The sequence below is a fragment of the Corticium candelabrum genome, chromosome 4, assembly GCF_963422355.1.
Source record: "Corticium candelabrum chromosome 4, ooCorCand1.1, whole genome shotgun sequence".
In the NCBI taxonomy this organism is placed as follows: Eukaryota; Metazoa; Porifera; class Homoscleromorpha; order Homosclerophorida; family Plakinidae; genus Corticium; species Corticium candelabrum.
The window spans coordinates 9,023,535-9,039,583 of record NC_085088.1 but is presented as its reverse complement, the minus strand read 5'-3'; the positions used below and the strand labels follow the sequence as shown (position 1 = coordinate 9,039,583).

The following is a 16,049-nucleotide window of genomic DNA, read 5'->3' as shown; positions in this document are numbered from 1 at the left end:
AGACACATACACACACACACGCGCATGCACAAACGCAAACACACATACAAACACACCACACTTACCAAACTTACACACACACACACAAAACAGAAAAAAATTTAACACAACAAAACACACACAACGCACTCTCACACATACAAACACACAACACAAGACACAACAAACACAAAAAAACAACTTTAAATACGCAATCAAAAAACACAAAAATCACACACACTTTACACAACAACCACACAAAACAACTCAAACATCACACACAACTGACAAACACACGCAAAATACCCTACAAACAGATCACATAACACACAACAAAACAACAAAAATACACACACAACACACACAACACAACCAACAACTTGCATAACACACACAACACATACAACACAAAACACTCAACACACACAACACACACAATACAGACTTGAACAAAATTATAGATGCACTTGTCATTTTTGTTTTTAGTCCAATTTTGTCATTACATTTATTTTTACCAAATCTAAATGCTTTACAAATTTCATTTTTGTGGATTGCGCTATTGTTAAAATTAACATAGCTGGAGTTCAAAACTGCAACTTTACTTATTACTTATTGTGCATCACATTTGCTTTCAGGAAAGAGGACGGCCATTCTTACATTTCTTGTTTTTGAACACATTTATCGCTTTTGGATGCTCTTCTTGGCATACAATTTAAAAATGTTTTGTACTAAACAGTCAAAGCAATTTTCTAAGTCCTCTTACTTGTAAATAAAGCTGTATTTACACAGTCTCCTTACAGCTGCGAGCGTTTGTGTGTCTGTGTGTGTGTGTATGTGTGTGTGTGTGTTTGTGTACGTTTTTTGGCTATTTGTGCACATGTGTGTGTCTGTGTGTGTGTATGTGTGTGTGTGTGTGTGTGTGTGTGTGTGTGTGTGTGTGTGTGTGCGTGTGTGTGTGTGTGTAGATGTGTGTGACTGTGTGTGTCTGTGTCTCTGTGTGTCCATGTGCGTGTGTGTGTGCTTGTATTTATGCCCATGTGTGTGTCCATGTGTGTGTGTATTTATTGTAAATTTTAATGCAAGTTTTATTAAATGTTTGTTTATATATTGTCATTATCATTAATTAATTTTTTCAAAACACAAGAATGTGTCGATGTGATTAAAACCGCTGCCCTTGAGACCACCAAACATACGCGATAAGTTAACCTGAAAGATCAATCTTTCTCCGTGCGATACATTACAAGTTGCAGCGATACATTGAAGCAAACATTTGAGTCGAAAAGCGCGAAAAAATATTGAAGCTTTTTACTTAGTTGGCCATTCTGCGCATCAAATCAACTTTCGTTCGCAGCAACAAGAATTTGATTCATCACTTCTTGCAACGGCTTTCTCATAGCAGAATCGATTATGAAAAACGATCTGGACGTGGGAAGGCAACGACAATCCGAGAAGATTATCGACTAAAGACAATAACACTGCAGAACCGCATAGCACCTTCACTATTGCTTTCGTACCAGCTGGCTGAAAATAGATGCAAGAAGTTGTCAAGTAGTACTGTCCGTCGTTGTCTCAGTGAGACAAGAGTAAACGATCGAAGGCTCAGATAAAGCCACTGCTTTCAGAAAAATATCGGCGTTTGCGACTGGGATTAGGAACCACTTTTTTACAGTCGACTTTCGATGACTGTAAATTGGTTTTTTTAAGAGATGTGTCAAAAGTCAACATAAATAACGATGGTGCTCTGTACATTCGGCTTCGCAAATAAGAGAAATTTTTTCATAAATGTTATAATCGTACGGTCCAGCACGCGGCTATTGTGATGGTGTGGGTAATGATGTGTTGGAATGGTGTGGTGTTTCTGGTGAAACTGGAAGGTCGTGTGGACAGCACGGCGTACAAACAGATTCTGCAAAAGAACATGCTTAAAGACGCAATAAAACTGAGAATAAAACGACTTTTGTTTACTAGCAAGACAACGTGTAAATGCACACGTCTCGGTCAACAAAACATTGGTTACGCCAGCATGACGTCACACTGTTGAAAAGACTGCCACAATCGCCTGATTAGAATCCAATCAAGAACTTGTGGCATGAACTCAAAACTGCTGCCAACCGTCGCGAAAAGAGCTGCTGCTGATCTCTGCAATGTTCCACAGGATACGCAACAACAGAATTTCAACCGCGCGAAAACAGAACTTAGCAGAAAATGTTTCGCGACGTCTGGACGCAAACAGGAGAACAAAACTCAATACTGACGAACTGGTAAAGGGCTTCAATTTTTATTCGCGTTACCGAAACCAACTGTTTTAATAGCAACTAAACAAATCTAAGAAAGTCAAACTTACGACATATAAGCAGTCATAAAGTCGTACACTTTTATAGTTTCTTTTATATCAATGCGAAACGTAAAGAAATTAATATAGGATTTACAGTATTCTCATAAAATCTAACAATAAACACTGTAACTATTATGTTCTTAACAATATTGATAGTTAGTAAATTGTGATTTAACTATTGTGTTGCTACATACAAACAAAAGGGTGTCCATATAATTTTGTTTAAGTTTATACACATAACACACACACACACACACACACACACACACACACACACACACACACACACAGTCACACACTCACACACACACACACACACACACACAAATACACACACACACACACACACACACATACACATAAAATATACACACACAACAATATGACCGCACACACACACACGACACACACAACAACATTACCAAAATACACAAAAACACCCTCACACATTTACACACAATTCAAAACAATCAACAGTAAACAATAACAACACACAAACACAACATACAACACTAACTAACACAATACACACATAACACTGACACAACGCAACTAAGGCACACACAAAGCACACATCCAACACACTTAATACACTCAATACACAAAACAATCACACACCATAAACACAGCACAAATTTTGAACATACACACCACACGGAATACAGACGGCACACACGGCACGCACACATACACACACAGACACACACAAGCACACAGACATACAAACACACCCATACACACACACACACACACACACACACACACACACACACACACCCTCACACACACCCACACACAAAAACACACACGCCATACACAAGCACGTCACACATACACACAATACACACAAAACATACAATTTTCAAAAAAATACAGTACTTACAACACACCCACACAACACACACAATACGCAACACACAAAAACACAGAACTCACTTCAAGTACACAACAACACACAACTCACACAACACACACATACACAAACGCATACGCAACATTAACAACAAAAAACACATTCAACACACAAAATACACACAACTCACACAAAACAAACAACAAACAACACACAAAACACGCAAATTAATTTCAACACAACAAACAAAAACACAATACACACACACCACACACAACACACACAACACACACAATACAAACAACATTCACAAAACAAAGAAAACACACTCCACACGTAAAACAATCTATGCACACACACACCACAAACACACCACACACACTACACAGAAACACACAACATACAACACATACGCTACATACACACAAAACAAATACACATAAACATTACTCATACACACAGCCAAAACACTTTCGCACATACAACACACTCAACACCCACAAAATATACAACACACATAACACAGTCAACACAAAACACACAACACACACAACAACACACAACTCACAATACACACAACACTAGCAATTCGCACTACACACATAACTCATAACACAACACTAAACAAAACACACAAGACACACAACACACACGCAACACACACACCCGAAACACAAAAGCACTCGAAGCACAATTTTCTCACAAACAACACACACCACACACACCAAACACAAACACCGCGTAAAAGCCATACACTAAATCAAAACACAAGACACATACAAAACGTACACACAAAACACCACACACACCGCTCGCACCACACACACACACACACACACACACACACACACACACACACACACACACACACACACACACACACACATACACACACACAAACACACACACACATACACTCACACACAACCCAAACAACACACAACACGCACAACACACACAAAACACACAACAAACACAACACTCATTAGACACAACACACAACAAAACAATCAGGAAGTTTGACTAATGTCATATAAATGATGTTTTTACCAATTTATATTTGATGTTGTTACAGCAATGTAAGTGAAAACTTGTATTTTATGGCAACTAGTGTTTCAGTAACTTGTCTCGTCACCTAACGCAAAAGACTACTGTTTATGACCTCATGACAATGTACTTTGAAAATTTGTAATATTTTTGCTGTTTATTGGACATTGGTGAATATATGAATGGTTAAAAACCACCAAGTCTGGCATCTGTTTACTAAATTATTTATACCCTTCTTACAAAAAAAAAGCAAAAGATAACACTTTTAGCATATAAAGTACATATTAATCAAGTTTGATAATTATTATATAATTATCTTGTAAAAACAAGGGATCATCAACTGGATCTTATTAAAATAATTGGTGTGGCATTTTCTAATAAGCACACCTGTTGTAACTTTTACTTCAATGCTCACTTTCCATATCAGGCTTTACAGGGATAAAAAGATAGTGGATGTACACCTAGAAAACATACTCTGATAATGCACATGGTCTAACTTATGAATGTCCGAATCTAGCGTTTTTGGTTTCACCATTCCAGTAGCCAATGTCTGGACATGTTTGTGCATGCACGTGTATTCAGAATAACTGATGATGTAAATGCCGGTAACTATTGGCTTACTACTAAGGGCTTTGTAATTGAGTAGTCAATTGCTTTTAAAGTTTACATCACATTTCTTTAGCATGTGAGCTTTACCTGCATGCCGTCTTCTCTTTTGTTTTCTATTACATACTTGGAAGAATAGGCAGCACATGAGCAACCACTTCTAGTAACTTAGGGTGTTGTACGTTGCATGCATTGAACGAAAAGATTATTGACAAAGCTTGATATTTGCACTCACCTAATTGCTATGATTTGCGTACATTGCAGTAGACTTTTGGTTTTACTTCTGTAGTGAACTTTGAGTCCAGTGCTCTTAAAATAAAAGACAGACAACGATAAAATCTGCAAAGAATCGACCTATTGTTTGTAGACTTGTATGGCATGTGTCAATATAACATGAACTAGAGTCAGAACGTAATTACATTAAAAAAAATTTAATTCAGACTTGCATCTCTATCGTAGATTACAAATAGTGAACGTCACTCTGATTGGAAAATTATAAGTATGCGTTTTGTTTGAGAGACGAATGTCTCCAGTCTGTCTTTCTTCGACAGATTCAGGTAATAACCGGCTGGACGTTCCAGCCTATGTATGGTAGACATTGACTTGTTTTGATCAGAAATATCTGGTGTCCGGGCCCGTACTTTTGCCTTCTGGACTTACTCACTTACTAGTAGTGAATTACTTCTTAAGCCCTATTGTAGAAACGAGACAAACTAATTTTCAGATTGAATTGCAGTTGACTTTCATCTATGTTTTATACAAATATTATTTTCTGTATGCTAAATTTGTTTCATAGGCATGGCCAAGATAATTTCTAATGCGTAAATATTTAGTGCACTTTCTAGTGCCCAGATATGGTGAATAAAAGACCATCTACCATTTAGCACTGTATTCTTTCATTTTTCAACATATGATCTCGACAAGCTTTCTTCTAATGTATAACGTACTGTAACAATCCATTGTGCAAGTAAACGTTTCCAAAGTATCACTCATGTAGCATAGAGTCAACAAGCAGGCTAGCTAAATGTCTTCATATAACAGGCATAGAATTTTTCCTTTACGACAATAGAAGAAGCAATAGATATGGCATTGTGTTGTAGTTTTTGAGCTATTTGCTATCGTGACATGCTCACCTTCTGTGCTACAAGTCAATGCTAGTGATGCAGCTCTGATACTATTAAACATGGAATGGTTTGCGAGTTATTAGAGAATCATCTGGATACAATTGAGCAACAACAAGATCTACTTGCAGTCTCGTACTCAATCCATATTAAGACAAATTTATACACAAGAAGTGATTGTATACCTAATGTACTTTCCCTGTACTATCAATGTCAATCATGAAAACTGTTCTAAAAATCATAACCACAAAACGATGCGACATCGGTAACTGTTACTGAAACCTTGAAAAATCCAAGTAAAAAACTGCTAGATTCACAGTATTTGGCAATAAAAAGTACTATGTCTTGTAGCTATAAAGAAAAGTAAAAGCAGCTGCTCTTGGTGTACGTTCAAAAAAAATTGTACTAAAGAATTAATCTTTGTCATACTTCCAAATGCAATTATAGCATTAAAAATTGCTAGCTTTTACTTGCAGTGATTAGAAACACAAACAATTAGTTTTCAAGACATTTATGGTTTTCATTCAAAACAACAACTCGTGCAACAAAGACTGCAGTCTTTTATATTAACTAATAAAACTGGTGCCAAACACTGATTGAAAACATATTAAGACAAAAAAATATTTTTGTTTTAAGATTGGATAAGCTATATAATCCACGTGTTGTTCTTACCATTTCAGTGCAAACAATATGACAAATCATCTTGTGCCACTTCAACACAAACAGATGTTTCTAGTAACCAAATGCAGAAACATGCTAATGAATGCATGTACATGCACTTGTATTGTCTCCTGTTTGATAGCAAAATTGTCAATCAGTGACTTACTGATACTGGTCACTGACATCGTTTGTTTCGGGTAGCTGTTACATTGATTCATGTATGTCGTTTAATGTTAGTAGTTTATAGCTAAGATAACTACAACCACCAAACAACTCTCTTTTTATTGAAGCTGTAGAGATAATGCGTTCGACGTCGCAATGACGGGATACTCTGAAAGTCGCCCTCTAATAAACAAGTGTATTAGCATGGCTCAAGTTGATGTGTTTTCGGCTGCCACAATTTTTTGGGTAGTTAAGATGCGCATTAAGCTAAACTTCGGAAATATCATAGTTCGTATTTGCACTAATATTTGGCAAAATCTATTGCGCATTTGTAATGAAGTTACCTCTACACTAAGCGAATTCTTTAAAGGTTTATGCAAGTTTTGGCCACTTTCACTTAGTGACATCAGGACGAATACTTCCTACACAACGCAAAGTTAGCTAAAAAATTACTCTAATTTTATAACAAAATTCAGCAGTAATGGTAGTATATTCCACCAGAAATCGCAATGTATTCTAACAGAACTCGCAGTGTATTTCAGAAGAACTCGTGGTGTATTCTAACAGAACTCGCAGTGTATTCCATCAGAACTCGCATTGTATTGCAGTAGAAACAGAGGCGGCGTCTATTCGAATTTTTAACGTATTCTTGCAATTTCTATACTCAGTGAAATCGTACGGAATTAGTTGCAAAGGAAAAACTTACCGGAACTATTGTCTACAATGTATGCATTTATAAACGCCACATCAATTCAGAATATCGATCTCTATTATACAGTACTACAATGCAAATAGTTCTCGCCTAAACTAAAACAGTCTCTTCTTACACTAAAATCGGAACTTGTTTCCAGACATTTTGTTCAACTTGTTCAAAACGACCATAAGTACTTCATCTGGACCCAAAAAAATCTCAGCATACAAAAACCTTAACACCACCACAAAGCAACCATCAGTCAGAGTGATGAACAAGACAAGCAAACATACTTCTTAAAGCTTCCATTTTCTTCACATCCTGTTGTCGTTTTTCTTGTGCTTTCCCTTTTATGCTGCTGCAGGACTGCTCTTCCTTAAAAAACAGAGTGTCTAGCAGGTTTCTTGCTAACTCTTTTTTTTATAGCAGCCTCAGCTTTGTTTAAGCACAGAAAAGAACTATCACATTCAGTCTTCGATCTTCAACAAACGCAACTGATAGTAACACAAACAGATGAGTAATAGTTCTTATACAAAACTAAATAAATCTTTATATCTCGTACCTTCACTTGATGAAGCATCTTGTATAAAAAAATGGAGAAGCGGCTAATTCCAACCTAACAACTAACCTGTCAAGCTCCTCCACTGATGATGTGCTCCTAGTTTGAGTATGCTGAGCTTGGTGTGGTAGAAGATCAGTTTTTTCAAATTTGATAAGAACATGAAAGCAAAGCTGTTGTTAACTGTTCAACACATGCTAGGTGTACCGACAATTACCTTCATCTTATTGTAATTAAGCAATATTTTGTGTATATTCTCTATCATAACTGTGCTGGTATCCAATGAGAAGTCAATGAGTCAACAGTTGATATCACTTCAGCCTGAGCAGCATTCATTAGCAAGAGAATGTTTTGAACTTTTTGTAAAGTGCTCTATTAATTTTTTACAAAGCCAGACATTGTTAAGTTAAACTTAGTTGATGAGCAACTTCAGAAAAGACGTTATATCACTACTAGTCTCATATTTAATAATATTTAGTCTGCTAAAAATTCAAAGCTTTATTGCTAGAAAGTCTGTAATTAGTCAAGTTAGCATATACTTAAAATTCATGGCATAGTTCCAGATAGATAGATAGCATGTTTACTATAATCTAAAGTGCGCTGACGCATTAGAGAGACTGTTGTAATGTGGCCATTTGCGCGACAAAGATGTTGCCCTCCGGGCAGATATTAGTATCAATCGAAAGCTATTCACTTGCTTGATCTTATTCCACTCACTATTGGGCTACAGAGATGTAATTGAAGTTAATAGAGCCAGTTTTTTTGTATTATATTGAGTTAAGGGGGAGAAAGGCCCGACTAAAGTGGGACTAAAGCGGGATTACTGTTAATTGCATAAAGCTAAGAACATAATTGTTATAGCTAGCAAGCTGATAACAGCATTCAGTTTCAGACGAAGACGCATATTTTGATTCAGTGCCAATTTCAATGACCAACTTCTCCACAACGTCGTCTAACACACCGTTTATTGTTCTGTAATACTTCCACCTTTTCACGTACGTGCCTTACGCAGTTTGCCCACTTCTCCACCGTAACGTTTGCTACACCTTCTCTACAAGGCGCTTGATGTTTTCCATTGGAAACCCCCTTAATCCCTGTGTTGTGTTGTGCAGAATATTTGTAAGCCAAAGAATGCAAATAGATTAAAGTCCTTACAGTGATATCATCAACGCTGAAGAATGCACTAAATGGCAATTTGTTTTGGTTCTAATATGGTCAAATTTGTCAAGTTTTTGTTGTTTCCAGACGCCTCTCAGAGACAGAATTAAATGAGTGTATATATCTGGTACATATAGCTAATTTTTTATAGAGGCAACTGACAAATACAACCAGTGAGTTCATAGAAAGGTGCAGGTTAGTTGTCATGGGTTAAAGCAAAAAAACAATTTTTAGTATATCATTCCATGATGAAAAAAACCGCGTTTCAAGAAAGCGTACCAGTCAGAGGCAACACAACACGTTCATACCTAAACTTTCACGTAACAATATAGTTACTTAAACTGTTATTGTCACCGTATACTCCTAAACATTAATGTTATTTGCCTCCTGTTACAACAAAACATTTGAAAGCGGAAACAACATGCATACTTAAATACTCTTTCTTCAATTGCTCAATGCACTTACAATAACAAACACGTTATTGTACAACTTCACTTAAAGCAAAAGGTATTGCAAATAATTACTTTTATGCATTGTATGTCTTTTTGAGAAATATTCTTGCCACTAAGTAATGCAACACACTACTCTATAATGTAAATCATACTTATATACGTACAACGTACAACCATATCTGTAGTTTCAATGCCATTACTGTACCTGATTTCTGAATTGACAATAACAAACTCTCTATACAATAAAATCACACATAACTATATACAGACCTCAACACACTAATGAAAACAACATACACAATTGCATCCATCCGAGTCAACGTTTAATTCGTCTGTGTCAGAAAATATCTATAAAAACCCGCAACCACCTGTGCAACTCTAATAGCCTGAGAAACAAAATTGATCAATCTTACATCACCTGATATTGATATACTTCGTTGTAATGATGATGATGCCTTCTTTGCTAGAAAAGAACTTTTACATTTCTTGACTTCTCTGACAAAAGACTCTGTTTGCAAGAACCACACAGTACATTAAGATGATCAGCAAACATCTCTGTACACGAGTATATCATACTTCATAATATTCCAGTTTCTGTTTGAAACCTCCTCGTTGTGCACTTAAACATTACAGAGCACAAGATCAAAACTAAGACAATTCTTTAAGAACAGACACCTCCTTCCTTCATAGTGAAAGTACTATTGATATTTCACTGTATGCTAAGACAGTTACTAAACCAAGCTTTGACGATATCCTTTCTTCGTGTACTGGTTTGAGATTTCTGTATCTAGCGTACATATCACTAACGTGCATGTACATGTATGTGTAACAAACCAGCAATTCAATTTATTGTCATATAGATTTACAACAAAATTGGGAGACGGATCAACATAACGAAGCCAGATCAACGACATGCGCCACAACTGACGTAAGGGTTTTCTTCAAAGGGTTTACTAAATTTTTACGAAATGATTTAGGTGACTCCCAATTCACGAAACGTAAGACAATAGGTAAGTGAGTTCTGACAAAAGAGTTGAGGTACATACACTAAAGCTCGCCCCAGCAATCATAATTATCAATTTTTACTAGTACTCTAAAACTAGACAAACCTTTCAGTGCCCATTGTAACGGCTGATGTCAGACAGCAAGCGTACGATGTCTTGTCCGGAGAGTAAAAGCAGAAGGGTGCATTGTGGACAAACTTAGTCGAATGCAACCATGTTTCCATGCTTATCTTTCAGCCTCTACGGCTACGTGACCACCCTTGTCACGTTGCCTGCATCGAAATATATATTGACAGTCGTCAAGCAATTTACAGAAACAGGAATAGTTGACTCTAAAGTACACAACAATATATCGTAAAAACGTGACAAGCCGACTGGCTCGCTAGACCTACTAAAACCATTCTGTTCAGTACTATAGAAAATATAGTAATCTTGTTGATTGACCCAATGTTTAATTCGTGTGGATCGTGTGGTTCTGGTCTTCGTTTTCTCTGCCATTGATCTCCAAGTTGTAAAACTTGGTAATAAACGACAACTGAGCACATGGACGGATAATATAATTGCTCGTTGACCCACTGAATTCACGAAGATATGACTTCATCTATTATCATAATCTATTCATTACAGAGAGCAGAAGTGATCGTCGATTGTGAGAGTGTTGCGAACATCGACCAAATGAACAATCCGATTGAATTCGAAGCTGACCAAGAAGACTAATGTCGCGATCTGAAAGAATTAGTGAGTTCACTTAATCGTAAAAAGAAGAGAACTTAGTAAGCAGTAAGATTTGGGTACCCGAAAAAATATTACAAGAAAGAAGAAGAAGCCATAGCTCAACAGCATCAATGGCTCCACATGATGACTTGTCCACATTGGCTCAAACTGTAAGAGAAATGTCTTCAAGAGTATACTTACTATTCATTATAATTAATTTCACGTGTAGTAAAGGGATAGTATAAAATAGAGAATCTGTACTTATATAATAATTTACTCGCATTAAAGATGCAAGTGTAGTGTGTGTGTGTGTGTGTCTGTGTGTGTCTGTGTTTTTGTGTGTGTGTGTGTGTGTGTGTGTGTGTGTGTGTGTGTGTGAGTGTGAGTGTGCATACATGTGTGTGTGTTTGTGTGTGTGTGTGAGTGTGAATGTTCATGCGTGTGTAAGTGTGTGTGTGGATATTTTGAACTTAATTGGTCTTTTCTGATTAGACAATATTATAACATTATTATTAAATATGATTCATAATCTAATTCTGAATGTTGACACAACTCTTGATATTTACATCAAATACCTTGCATTTACATATATATTTTGTTCTGTTGTTTTCTGAATTTATTGTGTTAAGCTGGATTTACAATATGCAAACGTTTGATCGTCGCGTCGCGTGCATCGTGTCGAGTCACGTCGCGCAGTACAAATTCAAATTTTAAATGGTCTACCCGACGCGACGTTCGACGGACACGACGCTCGCGACGCGACGCGTCCAAATAAAATCAAGTTCTATTTGAGCGTCAAATCGAAGGCTGTACACGTCCCGTCGGAAGTAGCACCTATATTTCGACCAATCACAGCCAACTATAAATGCACGTGTGGCTTCCGTGGGCAATGATTATTGATATGGGCGCTGTACTCGACGTTGAGCGGTCTATAGATTGTATAGGGAGTTGTCCTTTCTTGTGGACGATCAACTGCATGACGTACAAAGACCTGGCTGCATGGGAGAACGCCTCGAAATTGATTTTGAGCAAGCTGGGAATTCCGGCAGCGTTCTGCTAGTAGAAAATCGAAGCGCGAGTTGTCAGTTCAATAATTCAGGCAGCGACGTCTACGACGCGCCGATATCGTATTGTGAATAGTACGACGCGTGTGACGCGATACGTACCATTCCCACGCAAAACAAACGTGACTGGACGCACGCGACGCGACGCTCGAGCGTTCCCATATTGTAAATCCTGCTTTACGCTCAACATGCATATGATGTCTGCCCAGTATGCAAATGCATGTTTGTTGACATTGTCCAGTCTGTCTCTTATTTAGCTTTTATGTTATTGAAAAGAGATATGTTTACAGAGCTATAAATCAACCATTCAACAAAATGTCACATTTTGCTACTACTCAATTCATGTTTTGGCTACTGTAAATTTAAGAGTTCGAGACATGATGCTATATGCAATACCATTTTATTTCTTGTTTACAGAAAACATAATTTTTTGGGAGAGCTGTGTTGATTAAACTGCGAACACAAAGTCATTTTTATTAGTACATATCATTATATTTGTCTTTGAACTAATCGTGATATTCATTACATTATAACAACTTACTTCCATTGATTGGGTCTATAAGTTACTGAAACAACAGTAACTGTGTTCAGCTAAACTGTAATATGTGCTTAGCACCTTTTTTGACCTGAACTCTGACACTGCATACATAGATGATTCTGTACAGTGACTGGATTTGGATCTTAAACATTATATCTATAATACTGAATTATACATAAATTCATACATATAAGACAGGATATTATTATACGTATCAAGCTTTCATGAACAAAGTTGATTTTCTTCCAGGTACCTACTGCATGCTTAACAAAGTTGTCAAATGCATCTTATTGATGGAAACAGTGCTAGTAGTGATAAAGATGTGTCACCAAACAGTAGCTTTGATGATCAGTTGCTATCTGATTATTCAGACATTCCTATATCCGATAAAGAAAATATTCAAGAAATTGTGTAGGAAGAGTCTTCATAACCAGTGTTTGACAGCTGTCCTTTTTCTTGCAAAGTCAGTGCTTTGTCAACAATGGCTTTGATCAGTCCCCACAAGCTGACAACTCGTGCAGCCAAGACATCATAGTTCTACTGGTTCCTCATTGACCAGATCCTCAACCGGGTTTTACTTACTTGTACACTTTAAAGTCACGGTTTGCAGAAATGGTTAGGAAGCAACCTGAAATGTAAACAGTTAACTATTGCAAACAGTGCCACTCAATTCTAAATGAAAGTTGTCAGTAGTGTGACCAAGCCGCAACAGTTGGCGAATATCTTCAAGTCAATTTAGGAATACAAATTCAACAACTTTTCAAAGGTATGATCGTCTTAAAATTGTGACATAAATTAATTGCATACTTATTAGAGGATTTTATAACCATAGTTTTGTATCACACCTACACAAGAGATCTGACAATATAGGAGATCCTGATATAGTTGAGGATGTCACAACTGGTAAGTAGTATACGAAGTATCTCCTATTCCATAGATCTGCAATGTCAAAGAGTAACCTTAGCTTGACTCTAAACATAGATGGTGTAGCTGTTTTTCAAAATTCAAAAAAAGGTAGCCTGTGGCCAGTATATCTGACAGGAAATGAGATACAACCAAAGCTCAAATAGGCTTGTGATGTCAATTGCTTTTGGTACACTTAGCCAGATGTACACATCTTACTAAAACAATTAATGAGGCAATTACGTCAACACTTTGACCAAGTACAATTTGCAGTCTTGTAAGCAAAGAAATACAGAGGCAAGCAGACAGTTAAGCAAGCAGATATATACTCAACTGTTGACAATAAAATGGATTCATTACTTGTCGTCTATGCACTAAAGGTACCAGTTGAGACTTCTTTCTGGAAAGGTCGATGCCATCTTGGTCTGCTTCTTGTCACTGTTGATCTCCCAGAAAGAGCTTTAATTACTTGTATGAAATAGTATAATTCCAAAAGCTCACGCCTTTATTGTGAGCAAGTTGGCACAATCGTATCCACCCAAACATATTGGCCTTATGAAAATGAAGCACGTACAAGAACTCAACAGTCTCTGAAAAGAAATGCCAAATCAGCAAATTCCAGGAGAGAGCCTGTTAGGACAGTCTTGTCTGCGGTTGACTAGTAGGTCAATTAATTGATATACATTTACAGGTTGGTTGTAATAAAAGTTCATCTCCACTGCTGCTAGCAAAACCCTTTGACATGTCAAAGGGAGTTGTAATAGACTGGATGCATGGTATGCTGTTAGGGTTGACAAAAAATTGTTGGAGTTATGGCTACAACCAGTGAATCGACATTGCGTATTTTCCATTGATGACAAAGTATCTTTAGTGGATCCAGTATGAGAACGTATATATATAGTTTGCTAACTGTTCATTGCTTGCAATAGATTGATGCTGTGGATAACCGACTCCTGAAAATTGAAGTGCCAGATATTATTACAAGAAAACCTAGAATTTTGAGAGATTCGTCTGGTTGGAAAAGTTTCATAAAGTTTTGGTTTCGCACATAGTAGTTACTGGTATATATCCATGTTCTTGTCTTATCTAGCCAATGAACTGACTACATAGATTGTACATTTTAATTGTCTTGATCACGATCGCAAAACGACGACTACAGTACCTATACCAGACCTAGATACGTAATCTAAAAGCCTGTCCATGCTAGACCAGAATGGATCGCGATCCGATCGGGATAGCGAGCGTCCACACTGCACTTTGAAAACGATACCTCCGCCTCATTTCGCTATCACGTGACTGATGACCGATGTGTATGTGTGGTTTCTTTACTTATAGAAAGCGTTAAAACAGCGACGTAAAAGTGTGCGAAAACAAAGAGGAGCCTGGTATATGCTATATTCGCATGCGCGCAGAAATTAGAAGGAAATCGTGGTAATATATGCACGGATACGTAATCGGCGTTGTTTAGAAACTCGAGCCGATAATGTCGCGCGCAATGAGACCCAATTCGGCAAATGGTGAAGGCACAGCTTCTGGTTTTGATATGCGTCGTACTTTCCTCTAGGCAAGCTTAATGTAGTGCTGAAAGAGCAGCAGCGTGTTGTCGTAGAGCACATCTACAACAGAAACGACATGTTCGTCTGGCTTCCTATAAAATACGGTAAATCTCTGTGCTATCAACTTATACCGTCTAGGGTTGACTGTAAGCTAAGGAAATGTGGTGAAGAAGATTGTTGATATGTCGTCATTGTCGTGTCTTTTCTAGTTTCGCTGATGACAGAGCAAGTCAAAGATTGCGTGATCGCGGAGTTTCACTTGACCTGTGGTCTAGATCTAAAGCTTCATCACTACTGAACACGGAAGCTGTTTCACTGTCGATTGAGCGCGACATTATCGGCTCGAGATTCCAGACAACGTCGGTTCCGCATGCGTGCATACAATACCACGATTTCCATCTAATTATGCGCGCATGCGAATACAACGTGTACAAGGCACTCTTCTCCAGGCGCGCAAGAGGGCCTGAGTCCGAGGCTAGATCGAATCCACCTCGCGATGTAGATCGGACGGATCGTGATCGAATCGGACGGATCGCGATCGAATCGCGATCCAGTTACCAGAGTGCACAGACCTTAAACTACTAGGAAGTTCGTATGTTTACTTCCATGACAGCTAGTGTTTCAACAAATACATATTGTGTAGTTAG

General features: G+C 37.5%; 1 long non-coding RNA gene across 1 annotated transcript; it reads right to left on the bottom strand.

Annotated features, from left to right (window-relative positions):
• Nucleotides 1-7,480: 7,480 nt before the first annotated feature.
• LOC134179124 (uncharacterized) lies at nt 7,481-10,131 on the bottom strand. The gene is made up of 6 exons (XR_009969793.1): nt 10,037-10,131; nt 9,921-9,971; nt 9,829-9,858; nt 8,017-8,334; nt 7,748-7,948; nt 7,481-7,688 (listed from the first exon to the last, which is right to left on the bottom strand). It is a non-coding gene; the product is annotated as an uncharacterized LOC134179124 (long non-coding RNA).
• Between the last annotated feature and the right edge of the window lie 5,918 nt (nt 10,132-16,049).